General features: G+C 37.1%; 1 pseudogene; it reads right to left on the bottom strand.

Moving 5' to 3' along the window:
- Nucleotides 1-23,024: 23,024 nt before the first annotated feature.
- On the bottom strand, nt 23,025-24,211 carry LOC101822864 (annotated as a pseudogene).
- Between the last annotated feature and the right edge of the window lie 290 nt (nt 24,212-24,501).

The following is a 24,501-nucleotide window of genomic DNA, read 5'->3' as shown; positions in this document are numbered from 1 at the left end:
CTTGAATGTTTAGATTGGTTTAAAGTTGACAGGATTCTATTGCATGCTTCTTTACTGTATGCCTTGAACATTGAAAAAATTATGAATCTCCCGCTTCTTCCTGGACACAAAAATTATATTATACAAATGTGAAAGTAAAGATTCAAATGAATTTAAAAAATGGTTTTAAAAAAGAGATTTTGTCATATATAGAGTAGGTATTATTATTAAGAAATTTGAATGGGAGCCGGGCAGTGGTGGCGCACGCCTCAATCCCAGCACTCGGGAGGCAGAGGCAGGTGGATCTCTGTGAGTTCGAGGCCAGGCTGGACTGACAGCCTCCAAAACAATACAGAGAAACCCTATCTCGTAAAACCAAAAAAAAAAAAAAAAAACCAGAAATTTTAATGGGAAATTTTTCTACCATTCAATTCTGTAATTGTTTGATTTCACTGGAAATGAAGATGGGAAACATTACAGATGAAATAAATCAACAAGGCTTTTGGCAATTTTGACAGGGTTTTCTTCTTTCCTGGAAGACAATTGTTTTGGCTCCCTAAAGGACTTTTAAGTAGCTCTGCTGACAGTGGTCTATCACTATGCTTAATAAAATGTTTTAGGAAGTAAAAATCCTTATGTGAAAATATACAGTTTCACAACAATGAGAATACAGGCTCGTTTCACTCCAGTCAGAATCTAAGAAAATTGGGAATCAATTTGGCTATGATGACTTATCCTGTGCCATGGGAAACAGCACTGTCACCTCATCTTCATACTGAAGAATTCAGTGTGATTTTTTTAAATGTCAAATCTTGACATCAGAGGGTGGAAATTGGAGTTCCTAGTTAGACATGGAAAGCAGGAGATTTCTCACACAATTTAAGGAAGAAAATATTAACAACACAAAATAGGAGAGAGAGAGGGAGAGGGAGAGAGAGAGAGAGAGAGAGAGAGAGAGAGAGAGAGAGAGAGAGAGAGAGAGAGAGAAGAAAAGAAAGATAGAAAGCAAGCAAGCAAGCCAGGGTTATTTAGCTATCACAATCAAAATAAAATATCCAACTTGAGGTGGTTGGTAGAGAAGTAAGACAAGGACATTAAGTAAGATTAGAGATTAGAGGATTAGCAACATATTGAGGAAACCAGGACTTGGTTTCAGCTTTGAACTTGGGAGACAATTTTTAAGCTGGGGTCATTTGTTTAAAGTTTTCTTAGTACAAGAGTTATACTACTTGTCAAATTACATGTATTTTCTAACATAGGTACCTCTCTCTCTCTCTCTCTCTCTCTCTCTCTCTCTCTCTCTCTCTCCCTTCTCTCTCAAAAGTCATGTTGTCACAGTTTAAATTTAATGAATGCACCCAAAGACTCAGTCAAAAGATTATGGTGATCCATTAACAATGTCTGCCACGGTCATAGATACAGTAATGACATCCTTCTTCATATATGTTTGAGTTCTAGAATGCAGTTCTTTCCTAGACTTGGTATTCCAAAAGTATATAATTAATCCTTTTTTACTTTTGAATCAAAATGTTTGCTGTAGATTTATAGAGAAATCTTAGTCATAGAAAATAAAACATTCAACATTCACCATCAAACTTTACCATTCCAGAATACAAATCCTATGCAAGAATGAAATGTGATTTGCACAACATTTAGTCATAGACATTAGCCGTCTCTTAACACTTAGTAGATGTTTTGTAAAGAAAATATGAGGCCAATGAATTATTCGACACCATTTCCAAAGGATTCATGTAGTTTATTGCATTTCACATGACATTTCATGAAAGGGATAGGAATCACAGCACTTTGCAAAACGTATTACGTTTAAGATAATCAGCAGCAGAAGAAGAAGCAGCAGCAACACACACCTTAAAATATGAAAAAAATTAGGTAATGAATAAAACAATAAAGGGGACATTAAAATTAATCTAATGATGTACTGATTTTCTTTGACTTAATGTCTGTATTTCTTGTCCTTTGTGTTTTCTAAAGAACTGACAAATCCATTCGTTTGTTTATCTCCCCTGACGTCTTCACAGGGACTGTTTCCTATAACCAGCTACGTGCTTATTTTAGTGGTCTCCCCACAGCTCAAGGTCACAAAGTCACCACATACCATATAAGTTTATAAAGGAAAAGAGAAAGACATTGGAATCATGTCAGCCTGTCAAATACCTGGTTCAAAAGAACAAAAGAAAAAGTGTTCAACTATATCTGACCCTGGTCACCATTAGGGAAAAAAAGTTCTTAGTGGTTGGCTTCTATTATTAAAACCATAAAAATGAGCATCAGCCATTTACTGAAGAATTATGATGTACAGAATCCTTTACATTTTTATTCTAATCTTCACAACAGTCCTTTCTGAAGTACCTTCTAACTTCAGTCTATACATCCCCAAGTGTCTGTGTCTATATATAAAAATGCCCCCACATCTCTATACACATGGATGTCTATTAGAAGGCATTAGTTTTACATTAAGAACTATCAGGATCCTGTGGATGGCTACATTATGACCACCTTCTGCCAGTCACTTCAGAACCTGCAGGAGTCTGATGTGATCATAGCCAGAGCATGTCTGACTTTAACATCAAAGAACGTTATCTTTTCCACTGAGAGACTTTGACATATGGGATGTTTGTGGGATTCTTCATGGTCTTCATATGGTTCTATTTGAAAAACTTTGTAAAGAACATTGTTTTCAGAGTCAAATAGGTCAGCACTTTTATCTATGTGACCTTCACAAAATTTAGTTTCTTATCTATATAATGGTACTTAGCAAATTGGAAAAGTTTGAAGAGAAAATGATGTATAAAAATTAAACATGACACTTGGTTGTGATTTTATTTATAATAAGCTAGCAATAAAAAGATAATATATTTTTAAAATTATACTAATTTTACCTGGACAGTATAGTCTAATCTATATGATATGCAGAGAAGAACAATTTGGGATCAATCCTCCAATAAGATGTTAGTGCTTATTTATGCAAATGAATATTAAACTGTTTAGAAAAAATTCACTTTACAGTCACTTGAATGACATTAAAGCTAAAGAATGAAACGGCAAAATCTGACAATGGACCTCTGACAACACTCTGTTTATATTCATCCATCCTAATGAAGATCTGAATATCTGTATTTTCATTCTGATCTTACTTTATTGGCTTATGCAACATCTGCACTTTTAAAAATAACCTTTCTGTCTTTCATTAATTATGATGCAAGTTTATCACATGCTTAAATAGCTTCAGCAGTGGAAACTCATAAAATATTCATTAAGAAATATACAAGCACTGAAAATATTAAATGTTAGCATAGAACATTAAAATGTATTTGTTAGTGTTCTGGCTAACATGGTAGCAATACATTGCAGCGTTCCATACTGCGAAAATTCCCCAGGCAGTTTTTTTATTGTTAGAAATCAGTTGAACTAATAATTGACATTTTGCAAACTCTTCACAATCCTGTTATGATTCATGGCCTTTGAAAGATTTACAGCCTTAGCTCCACCCTCATTAGCGGATGCTTTAACTGCTTCAGTTCCAAAACATGCTTTCAGTGACTTGGAAAATGTTTTGCAATAACACTCATTGACAGCATTTGCAACAATATTCCTCAGTATGTGTTGACGAAATATTGGCCCATGAAAACAAATTGAACCAACTGGAGAGGTTCTTGAAAATGAATTCATACGTTTCAGGAGTGGCTCCAAGGAATATATTTTGGGAATCTCTGCAGTGAGGCACATAATGCTGGACTACTTGCTTTCTATAATATCTATCTATCTATCCTTTCAATTCGTACCTATTTACTAAAACTATAGGATTTTTCATTGTAAAAATCAATTGGCAAAGTATGAATCAAAATTATTCAGTAAATTTTTGAAAGTGTGTTTAATTGTTAATTTCAAAGCTCACACTACCACTGTACAAAGTCACAATGTTGGCTTGAAACTCCCTTTTCCATTTGAGTTGAACAGACATACAAGAGGGGGAATTCATTGGCTAATATACCCCAATTTCCAACATTAGTAATGTTTTTGCATCATACATAAGAAGAATTCAAGACATACTATCAAAATTAGTGGGTTACTTTTATGTGCATCAAAAGTAAAGTGAAGAGAAGTACACAAAGAGAGATTAACATTAGATGATCTTTGAAAAAGCATATATTCTAGTTAATTTTAAATATTGTTATACATAATTGGGTGAACATCACAAAATATCTCCATTATTTTCTACATTCATAAAAGTTTCCAAGAGAAAATGTGAAAATGTCCTCAGAACTTGGCTTCTCTTTAGTTCATTTTCTTAGTGTGTCAAAAACATTTACAGTGTTCCTTTCTTGAATGCTATCATGTAAATGGACGCAAAATTATGTGGACAGTTCTTATGAAGTTTCAAAGAATTTCACTGATTATACTTGGACCACATGAACACATTCAGACAAATCATTAAAATTGTGAGGTTATGATACTCTGGTTGGCTAAAACAGAGTCATATTTTCTTCTGAGTGATGGGTGAGTTTACTCTCAGATCATAAAATTGGGAATGGATATGACCAGAGAATCCATAGTGCTAAAATCATAGGTCAATTTCAGTCCCTAGATGTATAAATCATTTGACATACAAGAAATTTAACTCTTTACATTAGATCTAAAACAACTTTTTTAAAAAGGACTTATTTATTATGATGTACACAGTGTTCTGTTTGCATAAATTCCTGCAGGCCAGAAGAGGCTACCAGATTTCACTAGAGATGGTCAAAAGTCATCATGTGGTTGCTGGGAATTGAACTCAAGAGCACTAGAAGAGCAACCAGTGCTGTTAACCACTAAGCCATCTCTCCAGCCCCTAATACAATTTCTTTTTTTTAAACTTCCATGTAAGTTACTTGTCTTACTAACTTAGGCAATGCACTGACAACTAGTGGAATCATCAGTATTTCGCTTGCTATTGGATGGAAGTGTTGATCCCGTAGAGCTACAACAGATAAAATGAAAACAGAGTATTTCAAGATTTTTGTATGCCACACTGACACGGAAATGGTGTAACAACATAAAAAAATGCTACTTTCCATGAACATCCTTCTATATGAGGAACCATATAGTGAATTCATAAATATTATCTGGATTTCTTATAATAACATGTCCTGATCCCCAAGTATCACCAAAGGAGATAAAAGAATTTTTTATTAGATCAGTGAGATAGAAATTTAAATAGAAAAGTCCGATGCAAGTTCCCAATAGTATTGTGAACACAAGGTCCACTCTGTCTCATAATTTTCAATTGGGAATTCTAGCATGTGCTTTCACAAAATAAATGCAGCAGATTTTCATTAAAGACATGGATTCAAAACTTAGCTTACTTCACATGTCAATCCCAATTCCCTCTCCCTCCCCTCCTCCTGCACCCCCTGCCATCCCCCCACAGCCTCCCACCCTCTCGCCATTTCCTTCCACATAGGGAATATCTAGAGTCTGTCATTTCACTAAGGGCAGGGTCCAGACATTCCCCTAAGAGTCCAGGCTGAGAGAGTATCCCTCTTTGTGTTATGGACACACGAAGTCCGTTTGTATGCCAGGGTTAAACACTGATCCACTGCCCAGGGCCCCATAGGTTGCCCAGGCCTCCTCACTGACTCTCACACTCAAGGGGTCTGGATCAGTCCCATGCTGGCCTCCCAGCTGTCGGTCTGGTTTCCAAGAGCTCCCCCTTGTTCAGATCAGCTGTCTCTGCTGATTTTGCCAGCCCATTCTTTGCGAATTTGCTCATTGCTCCTCTCTCTCTGTCACTGGGTTCCATGGGTTCAGTTCAGTGTTTAACTGCGGGTGTTTGCCTCTGCTTCCATCAGTCACTAGATGAAGGCTCCAGGATGGTTATAGACATCAAGTTCATTATCAGGAATGGGCATTCAAGGTGGTCTATCCACTATTGCTTCTGTTCTGCTTGTACATTTGTCAACATTGTCATCACTTTAACTGCAAATAAGCACAGTCTCATTCCCTATCAACAGGCAGTTTAGAGATGACTTTGATTTGAGAAACACAATTATTATCTTTTTATATGATGTTTTGTTTTCATTCTTCACTTCCTCATCATCTCTTCAGTGATTATATTTTCCCACAAACTCAACATCAAATTACAATTTAACATAAGATATTCCAACATTCATTTCAGTCCTAAGGTTTTCCTTATATTACTTCCAGGTGTCCCAAGTAGCTGGAGTTTGTTTTAATCTTTCTCAAAGCACTTACTTTTTATATTTTATTTTATTATTTGAATTTTAAATAGCTTGACAATTAAATGTATAAGCAGAACAGAATAAATGGGAGCAGTCCATTTGTCATCAAAAAAAACCTTAGCATACCCTTGGTCAAATAAGCAACAGCAAGCAACTTTATTTTTGACACCAGATACAAATTATTGTTAGAAAACTTAGAATACTGATATGTAATAAGTGTGGATACACCAAGTATAGAGTATATACATAAATATATTGACATAAAATGATACACACCCACATAGATATTGAAATCTTTAAATATGAAGCAATAAGGAATTAGCTTTTCCATTTCTCTCTCCATAATTATGTATCTAGCCATGATCTCGTATGTTTCTGAAAGTGTTCCAAATCAAAACAAATGACATTGACCCCATTTCACAAAAATAAATAAATAAATACTAAAACTCTGCTTTTTGAAAATTTCCTTGCTGTATTTTATATTGGTGACTTTAACTAAAATCTTACAAAGTTTGGAAACAAAGAAATTATGGCATATTGTTGCTAAGAAAATTTTCTAATTTTTAATATGTGAATGTTGTTTTCTCTGAATACAAAAGAGACATAAACTTCCAACAAGGATTCTATTATCTTCCATTTACATGTAGTCTTTGTGCACAGGAGTACTTCTCCATGACATCAGTTACTTCAGAAATATAGCAACAATTCATAGTAGATTTTTCCAATTTACTATGGTCAATTTATCCTCGTGACTGTGGATATTATATGTGATATTTCATGGATAAAATCTGTCTTCTAGATGCGCAGAGTGGGGCATGCAAGAAGGAATGGTAGAGTATTTTAATCGCTCCTTTTATTGACACAGTGCCAACATGGATATCTCCAGAGTACTTGTTGCTAGGTTTCACTTAGTTTCATCATCACCAAGGCACTTATTTTCTTTCTTCATGCTCATTATGGTTCTTAGTTCAGCTCAGATGTTAATGAATTTAACTACAAATTTTTAGTCATAGAATGCTTTCTCTCAATACATTCTTAGAAACCAGAAGAAAAAAAATTGTTACACCATTTAATTTTTTTTTCTAAACTATAAGTGGAACGTGGAAATAACCATATCTTTTGTACCTAAGTTTAGTCATGAGGTTAGAATACTATCCTCAAGCCAACTTCAAGCAGTGACAGCCAGTTTTTGTTCTCCTTAATGACTTTTCTGTAGCAGGTCTCCTCAGCTGTTCAGTTTTATATGAGTTTTAACTGTAGTCTTTCAATTTGTACACAATAGTAAGGGAAGATGGTGTTTTCTAAGTTTTCAAATCCAATATACTGGAAATTCAGGCATTTTGTTATCATTATTTTTATTCAATCCTGATAAATTAATATGGTTCCTCTTATTCAATTTATTGTTGACCATATTTCCTTAACATACCAGATCCTTGAAACACAATTCTATTCTTCATTTCTGGTAAGAGATGCTATTGAACAACCAACTTTGCATATTTCTGTGTATAATTTATACCATATGATTGCATTATCCTGATGAATACTCTTTTTTATTTTTTAAATAAATTTGATTTAAATTTAAAAATCTTATTTCACATATCAATCCCAGTTCCTTCTCCCTTTCATCCTCCCATGGCCCCACCACCATACATTCCAAACCCCATCCAATCTGTAGGGAGGTTGGGGCCTCCATGAGGGATCATCAAAATCTGTCACATCATTTTGGGAAGGACCTAGGCCATCCCTCATGCCTTTAGGCTGAGAGCGTATCTCTCCATAAGGAATGAGATCCCAAAGTCCATTTGTGCACTAAGGATAAATATAGGTTCCACTGCCAGAGGCCCTATAGACTGCCCAGGCCCGCTAACTGACAGCCACATTCAGGAGGCCTGGTTCAGTACTATGCTGGTTCCCTAGCTGTCAGACTGGCATTCATGAACTTCCACTTGCTCAGGTCAGCTGTCTTTGTGGGTTACCCCAGCATGTCTTAACCCCTTGCTCATCACTCCTCCCTCTCTACAACTGGATTCCAGGATTTTGGCTCAGTGATTGGCTGTGAATATCTGGTTCTGCTTCCATCAGCTACTGAATGAAGGCTCTTGGATGGCATTTAAGGTAGTAATCATTCTTATTATGAGGGAAGGGCATTTAAGGTATCCTCTACACTATTGCTTATATTCTTAGTTGGGGTCATCTTTGTAGATCCCTGGAAATTTCCACAGTGCCAGATTTTTCTTTAAATCTGTAATGGTTCCCTCTCTTAAGGTATCTCTTTTCTTCCCCCAACTGGATCTTCCTGATCCCTCTTGTTCCCCTCCTTCATCTTCTTCTCCCTTCCTCTTTCTCCTACCTCCCTCTCCACCTCCTCTCACCCATGCTCCCAATTTTCTCAGGAGGTCTTGTTCCTTTCCACTTCTTCGGGAGACTATGTATATCTCTCTTAGGGTCCTCCTTGTTTCCCAACCTGTTGTAGATTGTATGTAAGTTGGTTATTCTTGGCTCTATATTTAATACCCACTAATGACTGAGTACATACCATGTTTATCTTTCTGTGTCTGGGTTACTTCATTCAAGATGGTTTCTTGTGAGTTCCATCCATTTGCCTAAGAATTTCAAGATTTCACTGTCTTTTTTTCTCATGAGTAGTACGCCGTTGGGTAAGTGTACTATATTTTCTTTATCCATTCTTAGGTTGAGGGACATCAGAAGATTTCAGATAGATCCATATCTATCACCATGAACAAACTTTTAAGTCCAAATGAATCAAAGACTTTAACATAAATTGAGCCACAGTTAACGTCTTAGAGAAAAAAAAAGTGGGAAGTAGCTTTGAATGAGTTGATGCAGGAGACCACTTCCTGAACATAACACCAGTAGCACAGTCACTGAGATCAACAATTAATAAATGGGATCTCCTGAAACTGAGAAGTTTCTGTAAGGCAAAGGACACAGTCAACAAGACAAAATGGAGGTCACATAATGGGAAAATATCTTCACCAACCCCATATCTGACAAAGGGATGATTTCCAAAATATACAAAGAACACAAGAAGCAAGTCACCAAAACACCAAATAATCCAATTAAAAAGTGGGGTATAGAACTAAATAGAGAATTCTCAATAGAGCAATCTAAAATGTCTGAAAGATACTTAACAAAGTGCTCAACATCCTTATATGGTTGTCAGAAGAGGGATCATGAATTCCTACATAGAATGAAAAAAGTTTAAAAGGGATATTAGAAACAAAAGAACAGAGAGAAGCAAGGCTTCATGGTAGCAGCATTTTTTTCAGGTGGGCTCTGTTTTGCTTAAATGTAGGTTTCCTGACTCAACATAAATGAAAAGATAACATGACTCTTTTATGTGGCCCTGCTAACAACAAAAGAGCATAAAGTTTTACAATAAAGTCAGATTCAGATACAGTAAAATCTGAAGTAGGCTTCCAAAATTCATTCATGTACTAGAAATAAATACTGATCCATCACCAGAGACCCCTTAACCAGACTCCAAACTGACATCCTCCCTCAGGGGTTCTGGAAAAGTCCTATGCTGGTTTCTCAGCTATCAGTCTGGGTCCATGAGCTCCAATTTTTTCAGGTCAGCTGTTTCTGTGGGTCTTTCCAGTCCGGTCTTGACCCCTTTGCTCATCACTCCTCCCTCTCTGAAACTGGATTCCAAAGTTCAGCACAGTGTTTAGCTGTGGGTGTTTGCTTCTGACTCCATCAGTTACTGGATGTAGGCTATAGGATTGCCTATAAGGTAGTCATCAATCTCTTTATTGGAGAAGGATATTTAAGATAGCCTCTTGACTATTGCTGAGATTATTAGTTGGGGTAAACCTTGTAGACCTCTGAACATTTCCCTAGTGGCAGATTTCTCTTTAAACCTATAATGGCTCCCTCTATTATGGTATCTCTTTTCTTGCTCTCTTCTATTCTTCCCCTGATTCAAGACCATCTTACATATGTCAGAATGGCTAAAATCAAAAACACCAGTGACGGTTTATAATGGAAATGATGTGGAGAAAGGGGAAAACTTCTCCATTGCTGGTGGGATTGCAAACTTGTACAGAAGCTTCAGCAATTAGTATGGCAAATTCTCAGAAAAAAGGGAATCAGTCTACCTCAAGATCCAGCAATTCCACTCATAGGCATATACCCAAATGAAACACATTCATACCACAAAAACATCAGTTTAACTGTGTTCACAGCAGCATTATTTGTAACAGCCAGAACCTGAATACTCATTTTTAAAGGATCTATTTATTTTATTTTATGTATGAGAATTTTGTCTTCATTTATGTATGAACATTGTGTGAATACATAGTGTCTGTGTGGTTAAGAGAATATCAGATCCCCTGGAACTGGAGTTATGGATGGCTTTGAGCTACCTGGTAAATGTGGGGAATTGAATCACTGTCCTCTGCTAGAGTAACAATTTGTCTTAGACACTGAATATTCCTTCCTGCCCCATAGATAAAACTCTTTTCGCTACTTTATTTAATTCTGAACTATATTCTTTAGCATTAAAAATAGATTGTAAAACAAAGAAAGAAACAAAATGTTCTCTTGCTAACCCATGCCCTTAATACTTATGTGAGCTCATACAAGCATGATTCTTTAACACCTTTTAAATTAGAGAATACAAACAAGGAAGGACCTATTTGTATCTAGTGCTCCCACTTCCTTTTTTCTACAGGTGACAGATTTGTTACCATGGTTAGTCACACTACGCTTTATTAAAGTCAATTAAAAGCATATAACTTGAGACAACAATGGCATTTATGGACCCAGAAGTACCAGATAAAGCATGCAGATGTCCTGTGTACCTGTCCATCACAAATGTCCCTTGTGCATGCTTAGGCTATCAGTTAGAAGGTATATCTAACTGTGACATGCTTTGATGGTTAAAATCTGTTACTTGCATTTAGTTAATTTTATCAAATATCCTTTAGTTGCTCATCAACTTGATTGACAGAAGAAGTTTGTCAATGTGTTTGAGAATATTTATGACTTAATATTCATCTCTGAGAATATTTAGTTTTGACTTTCATCATTATATTTTATTTTTTACTTACATATATTTTTATTTTAGAAGCACTCTTATTCACATATCAATCCCATTTCCTCACCCTCCCACCCACCCATGCTCCCCACTGAACCCCCAACCCACCCCCAACCACCATATTTTTTCTAGACTTGCATTGCTTTAAACCATATGTTTTGATCAAGATACAAGCATATTTAAAGTTACTGTTAAGTTATGGTCATATAATAATCAAAGATGTGATGATTTTTCTGTGTTTTTCATTTAAATTTTGGGTTTTTTTGACATTTTCATACATGTCTAAAGTCAATTTTGATTACTCTTGCCCCCTACCCTCCTTGTCTCCATTCTACCCTTCAACCCTTCCTTTTCTTACAAGTTCATTTTCCATAGTCATTTATTTGTGATCTGTTTCAATACCCACTTAATTTAATCTCAGCTGTAGTGGTGTATTGTTTATGATCTAATGAAGTTTGCTATATAGGCCAGGCAGTGGTGACACAAATCTTTAATCCCTGTAGCCATATTAGTTAAGCGTAGAAGCTGGGCAGTGGTGGGGCATGCTTTAAATCCCAGCACTAGAGATGTATATAAGACAGGCACAGGGTCTCAGAGCTGGCAATTAGTCTCAAGCCACAATGAGGACAAGATCTCCCCTCTGGTGGCTTGGCTGCTTTGCTTTTCTGATCTTCAGCTTGAACCCAAATATCTGTCTCTGGGTTAATATTATTTATATTTCATTAAGTAACTCTTCTTATAGCCTAGCGGGCTCACACATGATGATGAGATTTTCAGAACACATACTTAAGATTTCAGGCAGAAACACATGAAGACACATCTGTTATTTCTTCCTGTATTCATACATCACCCTTAACTCCAGCTACTGAAGGAGACTCTTGTTCACTGCTAATTATCCTCCACTCCAAGGACTAGGACTTGGAAGCTTCTTGCTCTAAATCTTGTTTGATGAAGTTAGACCAGGCAGGATTCTTTAAAGGCAGAAAGTGGGGCATTTCCTGACCTATGGTGAGATGGCATGGAGATCGGATGAAACAGTCTACCTGACAAATGCTTCTGGATACGATACTAAAAGAGAAAACCTTCAAACATTCGGTATATCTCTCTGGAGGTTCTGAGACTACAAAAGCCCAGTAACCACAGAAACAATGTCAGCAATTAATGTGTCATTTCACAACATTTTTATTTTTCAGCTTTCCTTTTCCTGCCACTCACTCTCCATTCCTTCAATAAGTTTTAATTAAACACCCAACATTGAAATTCTTATTGCAGACTTTAATTCTAGCAACCAGACAATACAAAAAGGATACTCCATATCTTCTAAAACACATTTATAAAGATCAGCTTTAGCAATTCAAGCAAAAAATAATGTTGTGTCTATTTAGAATATATAGTTGTTGAATAGTTGTATTTATTGTTGTGTTATTTGACCACAGTTGTATTGTAAAATAAAATAGTTACAAACCTTTAAAATCAAATATTTTAGTAAATCACAAGCTACTTTTATTTGCTCATCATGATTATTAAATAAAAGAGCACATTGCATTCCAAAATCACAGGATCACATGTGTGTGTATGTCTATGTATGTATCTATGTCTCACTTTGTATGAGTGTGCACAGGGTGTATAGCTTCAATATCCTCCCCCTTTACATACTTCTCAGAGAACATTCTAAATCTTTTCTTAAATGCTAACTAAATTCTCAAAGTACAAGGAGAGTAGGAGACAAGCTATAAAGAAAGCAGATAAAGCAAGAACATGCACAAGGCTGTATTTCCTCTGAAAGGACTGGGGTTATGAGAAATGATGTGCAATATGGGAAGAAATTGAATAAAGAAAGAAGACAATATAGTAAATAGAATTTAAGGGAATAGTATTATTGATAAGAGGATTACTCAGTTGTAAGAGAATGGAGTCTCTTTTTGTCTTAGTCTGAAAATGAATAAGGATGTCCTATTCTGTGTACTTTATGATGGATATCTTCCCATGGAAAATCCCTGTATGTTAAATTAGGAACATTCAGTGGTGTTCTAGACCGGTGATCATATGCCACTGCATTACATGGGATATAGTTTCCTGTGCCTATGTTTAAAAGGAGTGATTTGTTTTAAGACACAAGAGCCACTCTGTTCATGGGAACTGTCTCTTAAAATTTCTATTCCTGATGGACTATAAGAAACCTTTAATCACAGTTGAGGATCAAAAAATATACAGTCTACACTTTCAAAGTTAAGGAGAGTAAAACATATCCATATTTTATACAATAACTATAGAGCACAGATGATTCTATAAAAGTAACATAGAAAATTACCTATAAAGATCATGGTATATTTTAATTATTTATTCCAAATAACTTGGCCACTTCCAACAATTTATAGTCTTAAAGTCCTAACATTTAAAAGTGTAAATACATTCATTTTTCTGGGAATACAAAACAGGTAGGGTAATTATTTCTTTTTATATATAAATCTACTGAAACTCTGCATTTACTGTAATTGACAAGGAAAAACATGGGATTACTACTGCCTTTAAAACATGAGTTTTAGATATTTTTGTCTCTTTTCCAGTAAAGTAATACAAGTATGTTTCATCATGATAAATTATGAATATATACTAATAGTTAAGCTTTATGTTGATAGTCAAATTATAGTAAATATGCACCACAACTAGTAGTTATGGTAACTCTGTTTTAGATGAAAGTAGAAATTGAACTATAAGAACTTTTCTTTTGTAGATCAGCTGCAGAAGCATCTCAGATCTGTGATGATGAGAAAGATTTGCCTGAGTCTAAGATTTGAGGATTGGGAAGACAAAGTAATATTTGCAAAAGTCTAAGCAGTTGATACAGTTTTGTCTCTCTTTTTACTTCACATTGCCTCCATCTCTTTAGTTAGATTGGTCAATGTAAAAGAGAAGTACCGAGGACATACACTCAAAGTAGTAGTAACAATTAGATGTTAAAAAGCCCAAATGACTTCACCCTCTGTCTCTGTATTTGGATTAAACTCAAATGCTCTTGGGGTGCCCAGAATCCCAGGAACAGAGTCTGGAGCCAAATTGCAATCCCAAATCAGCTCTTAACAAAACTATGATTTGCCAAGGTTTGGTTCTGGCTCATGAAATAGCCAAATCGAGGTCATTTGGTAGAGCTGAAGATGATAGGCAAAAAGTATTCTTAGAAATAAGACTGAAGATTGATAGAAAATCAACCAGTACTTGACGGGGAAAATAAAAAAATATGAAATATTAAGTAGATAGTAAAAGGGAGTATATCAATACTAACCAATGACAACAATTAATCAAAGGACCAGCTTTCTAAAGCTTTTTATAAAGATAATAAAAAAGCTGGCATACTTTTCTTCACTCTACAAGATGGACTTCAAAGAAAAGTACATTCCTAAAACACTTCCAATTTCTACATTTCTGACGTGGAAGACGGTAAACATCCCACACAGGTTTAATAAGAATATCAGCATGAATGAAAGCTGAGAAATCAATGAAAACCAGAATTAATTTCAATGCTATAACCTTCAAATTCTTCCAGAACTTCTTCCTTATGCAACCTGCCAAGACTTGACCTTTTCAAGAATTTTAGCATTTAGTTCCATGAAGATTATTTTACTCTTGAAATTTTCATGTAAGTCATCCAAAAGTTATTTTTCTTCAGAGTGGAAAAATAAAAAATAGGTTAGCTATCAAGACAACTCCAAAACAGTACATAATCAGTCAAAAAAGTATAGCAAGATTAAAATTGATAAGTGTTGAGATATTTTAAAAGATTAGCGATGATAAGTACTTACTAAAACATATGAAATTATATTATCAAGTAATCCCAGAATTGTATCCTGTTACACAATAGTAAATACCAAGTGTTGTGAATATGCAAAACATATTAAAAAATAAAATACATTAAAATAGCATTCTTTTTATTTTTCTTGGTTATTTTTAAAGGGTGTTTTGAAAAATTCAAAGACCAGTAAGTGTACTTAGCCATGTATTAGATGGCACTTTGCTGTAGTGTCTTTGACAGTGAATAAATGTTAAAGGGGATAGCTTTTCTATCTCTGTGCTTTTTACTTGTAACAGGGGACAGACAATATATCTTTAAAAGATAGACTTATCATCAGATAAATCACTATGTTGAGAGACAGGAAGACAGTGGGAGCTTGACCATTTTATTCTGTCCCATCCATCCTTTCTTGGAATTTCAAAACCATAGAAGGCATCCTTGAATTGATATTGCAAATAAAGTAAAATTTTCAGCATGAGCTCATGAACTGGAAAAGTCATAATTGTGACCCTGAGTCACAAAGTGTAGAAATTTACCTGGAAGTAAAATCCTGCCTTTGCAGGTTCCTGGTAGGGAAACACTTGTCCTGTAGCCTCTGAGATGAGGCAGAAGTAATAGATGTCCTTTAAGCTTACAGCTCATTGCACTGAAGAATGCAGTTGGAAAATTAGAACCAGCAATTGTATATGTGATGATTATGGGGCTGTTCTGTAAGTAAGCCTAGTACTGGAATGTGGAAAAGAGGCATGAAGTCATATTTGTCCACATGGGGAGACCCTGTCAGGAAAGACAGAAAATGAGGGGAAAGGAGGGAAGAGCAGGGGAGGACAAGAGAGTTCAGTCAGTAGCTATATTCACTTGGTAATAAACACTAAATCATGAAACCACAATGTCATCTTATTGAAATCCTAGAAACAACATGGAGAAATTTTGTGTACTGCTTAGGAAACATGAGGAAAGAATTTTGGAGCAAAGGAAACATCCTGGGCACAAAGTAGTTAAGTTGTCTTGCATAAAACATGTATTCTGTTGATACTTCTGCATTGTATTTCACAAGACTAAAGTTCTATTTTAGTTTTTACAATGATTTTGTGGCTTTAACATCATAGCCCCATTTTTCCGTTAAAGAAACTAGACTTGAAAGCAATGCTTTTGTAAACACAAGTCAACATAGTGGCATAATATTATTCCATCATTCCATGCAGTCATACCATTTGACTATGGCCCTCCTAGGCTCATATATTTGAATGTTTATTAACCAGAGAGTAGAACTCTGATAGGATGAGAAGGCTAGGAGTTGTGACGAATTTCTGGAGAAAAAGTGTCACCACTTTTTGGGATTTGAAAAGACCATATCATTGCTAGGTTCTCTCTCTCTCTCTCTCTCTCTCTCTCTCTCTCTCTCTCTCTCTCTCTCTCTCTCTCTCTCTCTCTCTCTGTCTCTCTCTCTCTCCACAACCTTGCCATCATGATAATGAAATAAAGCACTGAACCTGAAAGAAACTACCCAATTAAATGCTTTCTCTTATCAGACATGCTTTGCCATGGTGTCTCTTTTCAGGGTCAGAACAGTGACAAAGACAGAACTTAGTTGCAGTGGAGATCTGAAGAGTCCTTTCACATTAGACTTGGAGATGCAGTATTTGGAGTTTGCCCTGTGGTTTTGATCTTGCTTTCATCCATTATTTCCTCATTGTGCTCTCACTTCTCCCTTTTGGAATGCATTATATATTCTATAATATTGTATGTTAGAAGTATATGATGTGATTTTTTATTTTGATTTATTTTGAACATTCAAACAATGTTAAGACTGTTAAGACTGTGAAACACTATGTCTCTTGAAGTTATAATATGACTACAAGTCTATGGAGACCAGACAGTGGAATGTGTTAGTCTGAATCGGAGTGGCTGCTACAGTCTCAAAGATTTGGATAATTTGAGTGGAACTTGTTGATTAGATTAGAAAGATTAGAAGTTATGGCCTTTGTTCAAGGAAGTCTATTACTAGGGATGGACTTTCAATCTTCAAAGGACCATGCCTAAGTCCAGGAGATCTCTCTCTCTCTCTCTCTCTCTCTCTCTCTCTCTCTCTCTCTCTCTATCTATCTATCTCTCTCTCCCTCTCTCTTCTCTCTCTCTCTCTCTCTCTCTCTCTCTCTCTCTCTCTCTCTCTCTCTCTCTCTCTCTCTCTCTCTCTCTCTCTCTCTCTCTCTCTCTTTCTCTCTGCCTGTACATCAGGATGCATCTCTCAACTACTTCTCTATCACCATGCCTGCCAGCGTGCTACCATGCTTCCCACTATGATGACAATGGAATAAGCCTCTGTAACTGTTAGCAAGACCCTATTTAAATATTTTCTCTCATAAAACTTACCTTGGTAATGGTGTATCTCTTTCAGTAATAGAGCAGTGACTAAAACAGCTATGTATGTTAAACTCTTTTAAATTTCATTATTCTCATATGAAAATGGGAGAAAAAGAACTCATATTTCTCACAGCCTTCATTCTGATGTCACAGTAAATGAGAATATACATAGGGTTAAGGCCATAGACACATACAGAAAACAGACAAAGAAAAGGGTGATTTAATTCATTGCAAATGCATAGTTTTGCTACAAGAAATTTTCCACTGAAATTTTGAACACTCACATAACTCCTTGGGTTTAATTTTTATTCTTAAAATAAATCCACATGTAGAATCCAGGGATTTGATAAAGACCATACAAACTGTGTTTTCCTTGGCCTCCTGCTGAGGACTTGCTTCATTTCTGATCTGTTCACAGTTTGCACTGTTCATCTTGGTGGCAGCAAAAGAAACCAAGGATTAGCCATTAGCCAGCAAATAATGCAGTCCCCTCACAGCATTTGGTGATGCCAACATGAAGTACGAATAATCACAAACAGCCCATGCCCTGGGGAGGAGAGCATGGCCTTGGTCAATGAGGTGAAAACAGGACAGAGTGTGATGAGCACAGTGCCTTGCATCTTTCCATTTTACATCCTTAATGTGAAGGCAGTTAAGATTGTATAGTATCTTTTACAGTTAGCTTCTACTTAAAATTATACCATAATTTCCATTAAGACTTAATATTAAATTATTTATTTATTTATCTCTCTATCTTTCAACTTATAGATCAGTATCAGGTATGTTCTTTGTGTCAAGTTAGGCAGCAATCAGCCATTATCCATACACAACTTTGGCTTTTGACTTCAGAGAACTCGTACAACACAAGGATTATAGACATGAAAACAACTGTTTTGTTTTTTTTCAGCCATTTGCTTTTGATAGTGCAAACTGGTAAGTGGATAATGATGAATATTAAAAGTTAGGGTCCAAAACATACTGAAACCTCATAGTATTTAAGATATGAATTCCTAAGTAAATAAGATCACCTTGAATCCATTCTTGATCCTTGATTTGTGATACTCACTTTTTTCTCAGAGACATTAAACCTGTTTGCCTCTATACCTCAAGCACTATTGCTCCATTCTTAACCATACAGGCAATGCTGACCAAGTCCACCCAGAAAGGACGTCTGCCTCTTTTCATCAATATTCTAGCTTCACAATCATTTGATATTAAAGTGATCATGATAGTGTATTTATATATTTTTACTGATCTGAGAGTGTATACTTTATTTTGTATGCTAATAGATTTTCCTAAATGTCTTCTAATTAAATGAATGAACAAATGAATGAACAAGGAAAAACACAAAAGTAACATATTATCTATGTAGATCAGGAAGCTTCTGTACAATAAAGATTGAATAATCTGTTGTGCAAATTTATGTTAAAGCAGACACTTACAGGGTGAGGAAGCACACTGTTTAATGCCATGGACCTTAGGTAGTATGCCTTAAAGAAACTTGAAGGGAGGTCATGTCAGTTTGGAGCTCTGCAGCTATCTCTGTGAAGGAGGAAAGGGGTAGAGATCCGTGGGCTTTGGGAACACCATGACTTCACCAGAAAGTGAAGCAGCTTGGACTTTATCCTGAGTTACACAGTAAGAACAAATCATTTCAAATGAGAAAACAGCGCAAGACATGGTTTTATAATTTATTTGACAGTAGGTTGGAATATGAAACCTGTGAAATGGAATTTAAGCTCCCATTTTACTTTAAAATCTTTGTTTTGCTTGTTTTCCTACACTTGGGATCACACTGTAGGTATCAAGTAATTTAAGAAAACACCCCATTACCCACCATAATCCCAGCTCTCTCTAAGTTGCTTAAACAGCCAAGAGAGCAATTCGTATGAAATTAGATTCAGAAATATTGACTACCATAAGAACAGCATATAGCAGTCTATGAGAATGTTGGCAAATTGAAAAATGGTGTCCAGCTGACTGTGAAAGTAAGTGAGAACAGTAATGACCAGGATGCTACCTGAGACTCTATGTAGTTGGTGCCATATCTGAAGTTAGAATGAAAGGAAGTATGCCTAGGGCCCAGAAGAGGGAACAATTCTGTGGGAACATGCCTTTGAAGTGTGCTTATGGTTATCAAAAACTCTGACCATATACTCTAAAACAGAATTGTTTGTTTGGAATGAATGTCTCAAGAAGTTACATTAGGAGCTGCTGATACCAGACAGACATGGAACATTTGCGTAGAAAAGTAGATTCATTATCACAGAAAGAAGGGAGGAAGGGAAGGAGGCAAGAAGAGAGGTGGCAGGAAGAAGGCAGCATGGATGTACTAATTCAGTTTACTGGTGAAGAGTTTCCACAGGTGTTTTGGGATTCTTTCCAACCATTTAGTATAACATGCTATGCACGAGATTCGTGTTTTCTATAGACTATCTAAGGTAAACCAATCACTGTTTTTGGAGGGACTGTTTGGGGAATCAGTTCACCTATTGTCTGAGGTCAGTAACTAAGTTAAGGTTTCCATGTCTTTGTCAATAATGGCCATGTGGAAAACTGATGCAATTATACTTACATGAGGAAACTTCAAACAGTTCTCCACCAGGCAGCAGACCTCAGCCTGTGCTGGGCTTCTCTGTTACCAGAGTTACCTTCTCAGAGAAATTATCTATCTGAGACCATTTCCTTCATCTTAGCACAAGAAGGATAATAATAACTATATAGGGTTGCTATCCATGATGACATGCTGTACATGTGGTTGAAGATGAATAAGCCAGTAATGATGCACGGTTAATGTTATGTCTATGAACAGAGCTAAAGTCAATTTTGTCTTTTGTATAATAAATATCAGTCCTTCTGGCTGTTAATATACATGCAGTATTGCATTCACATCTCAATTCCTGCTCAGAACAAGGAGGGCCCTTTGCCTCTTGCAAAGAGAATGCCAGAATGAAAGGGCTGGAAGGAGTTTTATTTTCCTATTTCTGTGCCACAGGAATGGTGCAACGTTATCAGCTGAGATAATACTGCCTGTAAATAGCTCTGAGTGAATTTGCTTGGCAAAATCGTGGGGGAAGATTGACAGGATCTTAAACAGCAGTAGTCAGGGAGGCCGTGGCTGGAGTATTGACAGCCAGTGATTTCGTGAGTAATGAAGAGGGTTATATGATTAAGTTTCCCGAAGCGTGGAGCGCCTGCCGTGTGCACTTGCTGCCGATCGCCACCCTTCTGTGTTGTGGACCAGCCTTGCTGCTTTCCAGGCAGGATCAATAGGATTAGAGGATTTAAGCAGAAAGCTTGCCCATGGCTTCTTGTTAAGGGTGTAGGGTGCCTTGCAGCTCTCCTCTCGTGCGTTTTGCACCATGCCATGCATTAATCATATAAAAAGCCACCCCTTGGTTTATTCTTGGACTATTTCCCCAATGCTTTTTTTTGAGTCTTCAGATTTAGATTTCATTTTTATGCTAGAGATTTACAGAAATAAGACAACCCTGAAGACAGCATCCTTTACAGCCAATTCTGCATATTTTGCATAATCAGGCTAGGTATAATCTACAACCTGAACTTCCCAGATGGCCTGGTATGTCTGAGGCTGCTTCTGTATTTTCCTGACTTGTATTATTATTAATCACCATTGTTGTTATTATTTAGTGTCCAAAATAAACATCTTCACTATGACATTTGGGTACACATATATCATTGTACTCTTTATTCACAACCATTCCAGTTCTTGGCTGTTATACAGTAAATTGCCTATGTTAGCTTTCCCTGCTAGTTTGTTAATTTTTATGGGACAGAAACTCTGTTCCATTCATATTTATGAACTTATATGTAATTACATGTATGTGCATAGACATATCGGTAAGTTCCTCTCACAGTATTCAAATTTGCTTATTTTTCTGCTGTGTGCTAGAGCAGTTTGAATGCAATTATCCTAAGTAATTCTCTTGAAATACAAGACTGATTTTGGGGGTTGACACAAAGCTTAAGGGAGTATTAGGAACACAAGACAGAGGTAGTAAGTGATGAGACTAGTTTGAAAATGCACACCCATCTGTTTTCATGCCTGTCAAACTGACCACTTTCTTTCAGTCTTTCTAGAAATAACATTTTTCATTTGATGGATGAATTCCATATACAATAAACATGTACATGGGTGCACACAAATATGGTGTTATAAATAAACCTGTAATTTTACTATTCTTTTCATAAACCATGTACTTCTATGAAACCCGATTGAACTTCTTTTAAATTAAAGTTATACAAGTAAAATAGTCTGGTGTTCTGTGTACATCTGAAGTGAAAAGTCGTGTTTAGGGTCAGATGAACAAAGGCAGACAAGGGTTCAAGAGAAGTGATGGAGGGTTGAACCATCCCACTCGTTCTACCTGGGGAAGGGTCTTCCTCAGGCTAGCACAGACTACTTACAACTAGCAACCAGGACTGTACCTAAGAAAATCACTGGAATTCCCACTCTCCTTGCATGTGCTCAGCTATTAACAGTCTTTGTGTTCAAGTGTCAGAGACTGTCTGATTACTTTCACAGCATCACCTCCCCAGACACTCAAATTTTCCAGCCCAGCTGCCTCTACTTGCCTTGGTTGCTTGCAGAGCTCTCCGCTGTCTTCCTATGAACTTGGCAGGCAGATGGGCAAGGAGTGGAAGTGTTTTTGTTTTTTTTAACTCATACACCTGTATTAAGATATTTTAGAACTTTAGTTACAAAGAAGGAAAACAAATCCATATGTAATCTAAGCACATAGTTTTCTCAAGCAGCCTAATCTTGTTTATATTTTAGTTTATCATGCTTCTCCCAATATAAAGTTTTTACATTGCTCTGACCAGTAATTGCATCATCAGAATGATCAGTTAATTAAAAATGGCAAATGATTACTGTGAGAAAGATTAAAAGGGCTTTGCTAACAAATCCCTCTTGTTAAGAGTATGTGTTTGTAATAAATATATAACCAGCCTATATCCTCTGAAATTATTTGGGCTTAATGAAACAGTTTCTGCCATGACACTGAAAATTCAATTTGGAAAACATAATGTGTAGAAGAGTTTCCATGTTGTTGTTTTTTCCTTATATTTTTGGTTGAGAGCCTCACATTTAATGGCTGAGCCATCTCTCTAGGCCCTTGTTTTTTTTTTCCTTTTGGCTTTTTAAAGAGGGGAACTTTATTAACTCAGAGGATCAGAGCTGACGGACAGGGCTGCAAAGCTACTCCTCCCAAACCCCCAAAACACACACTGTCTGATCTTCCCATGGGACATGGCTCTGGGGATGACCCACAGAGAAGAAAACATCACACTGTCCCAGAGGTTCTCAGGTTAGGGAGGGACATGAAAATGACACAAGTTTCTTTGACATGTCAAAGGCTGTAAACATAGGGCTGTGGGCTCTTTTCTCTGGAGGAGATACTGGTCCTTTCTTCATCAGGGGAGAGGTACCTAATCCCTTTTTAGGTCTAAGAGCAGTCCCAGAGGTAGTCATGGAAGGTGGTCAACCCCAGGACAATGTGCTACACCTTACCAGGTCAGACAAGTGAGCCATGAGCTTCACCACAGCACACAAAGATGCACACAGTGCATTTGGGAGCCTTAAGTTAGAACACTAGAAGATGGGGATATAGTTGTCGATCTTGGCGCGATGGCGCTGGGCGATGTACTCAGCAATCCACACGATGTTGCGACATTCCTGTTCCTTAAGCTTCACAAAGGCATAAAAGACACCAAAGTAGAACTGGTTCAGGAAGGTCAACTTGTTCAGCTTCACCTCATGCTCAAAGAATTGGTCCTCCATGGTTTTGTCTCCACAATTGCTACCTGCACCCTCAAAAAGCAGTTTGTACTTTGGGTAGTAATCAGCTGCATTCTTAACCTGTTCATAGTCATCAGCCCGAGCCAGCTGACCCAAACTCTCAGGACAGAGTCAGGCACAGTGTGGAAAGAGCTTGGCACGGTCCTACTTGGCAGCTCTGTGCCGAAAGAGTTGATGGTGATGATGAAGACCCGGCGGTCTGCTCCAAACTCTAGGATAGGACACATGGCACCAGCTGTGGTTCCACACAATAGAGTGCAGAACTTGTAGAAGGACTCCAGATAGGCCTTGTGCAGAGTATAGCGGATTATCTCGATGCTCTTCTCGTCAAGATCCTGCTCTGAGATGCAATCCTAGAAAAAAAGCAGCCAGGGGTTGTCCACCAGAATGGCATTGTAGAGCTCTGCAGGTGTCTGTGCGATGTTCACGGCCTCCATCTGCTCCAAGCTGCCTAGTGGATAGGACTTGGGCACAAGTTCAGCGATTGAACGCTGGTGGGAAGTGCCTGTGATGAGCAGGATCCCGTTGTCAATCTTGTAGCTATAAGTAATGAAGTCCAGGAAGCTGGCAAGCGGCTCATAGGCATGGTTTCACATGTGACAGAACGCGACTACCATCTTCTCCTTGAGCTGGTCATCGATGACTGACACTGTCAGAGGTGATGCTTCATTGGCCAGGAAGTTGCCATGATCTGTACTCTGAAGGGGCAGCTTCAAGTCCTCTGGAGGCTCGCACTGCACCAGGTTGAGGTAGTCTGCCTGGCTGAGCACCCCGGCCTTCAGGCCCCGTACTAATCCCTCCAAGTAGCCATTGTCCACGTTGAAATAAAGCTCCGGGGAAAAACGACATGGCTGCACCAGAGACCATGAGACCAGAGAGCCATGATGCGCCCGCATGCAACCCGACTTCGAGATCAGCTGACTCAGTTGCCGGCAGAGGGCTGTCAAGTGCATCAGGTGACACAAAGGGTCTTCCCCCGTTTTTGCTTATATATTTCTAAAGCAGATATTTACTTTCTCCCTTTGCTTCTCTCTTGCTCTCAGTATCTGTTTCTGTCATTCTTTCTCTGTCTCTCTCTCTCTCTGTCTCTCTGTCTCTCTCTCTCTCTCTCTCTATATATATATATATATATATTATACACATGTAATACATATACAACTTAGCATAATATATTATGTAAAATTACTTTATACCTCTAAATCAATGTCTATAAAGTAAAATCATATGATTTTGATGCATTATT

This window comes from Mesocricetus auratus, unplaced genomic scaffold, assembly GCF_017639785.1.
Source record: "Mesocricetus auratus isolate SY011 unplaced genomic scaffold, BCM_Maur_2.0 Super-Scaffold_100714, whole genome shotgun sequence".
Lineage (NCBI taxonomy): Eukaryota > Metazoa > Chordata > Mammalia > Rodentia > Cricetidae > Mesocricetus > Mesocricetus auratus.
The sequence above is the reverse complement of the archived record's forward strand: the minus strand, read 5'-3'. Positions and strand labels throughout refer to the sequence as shown.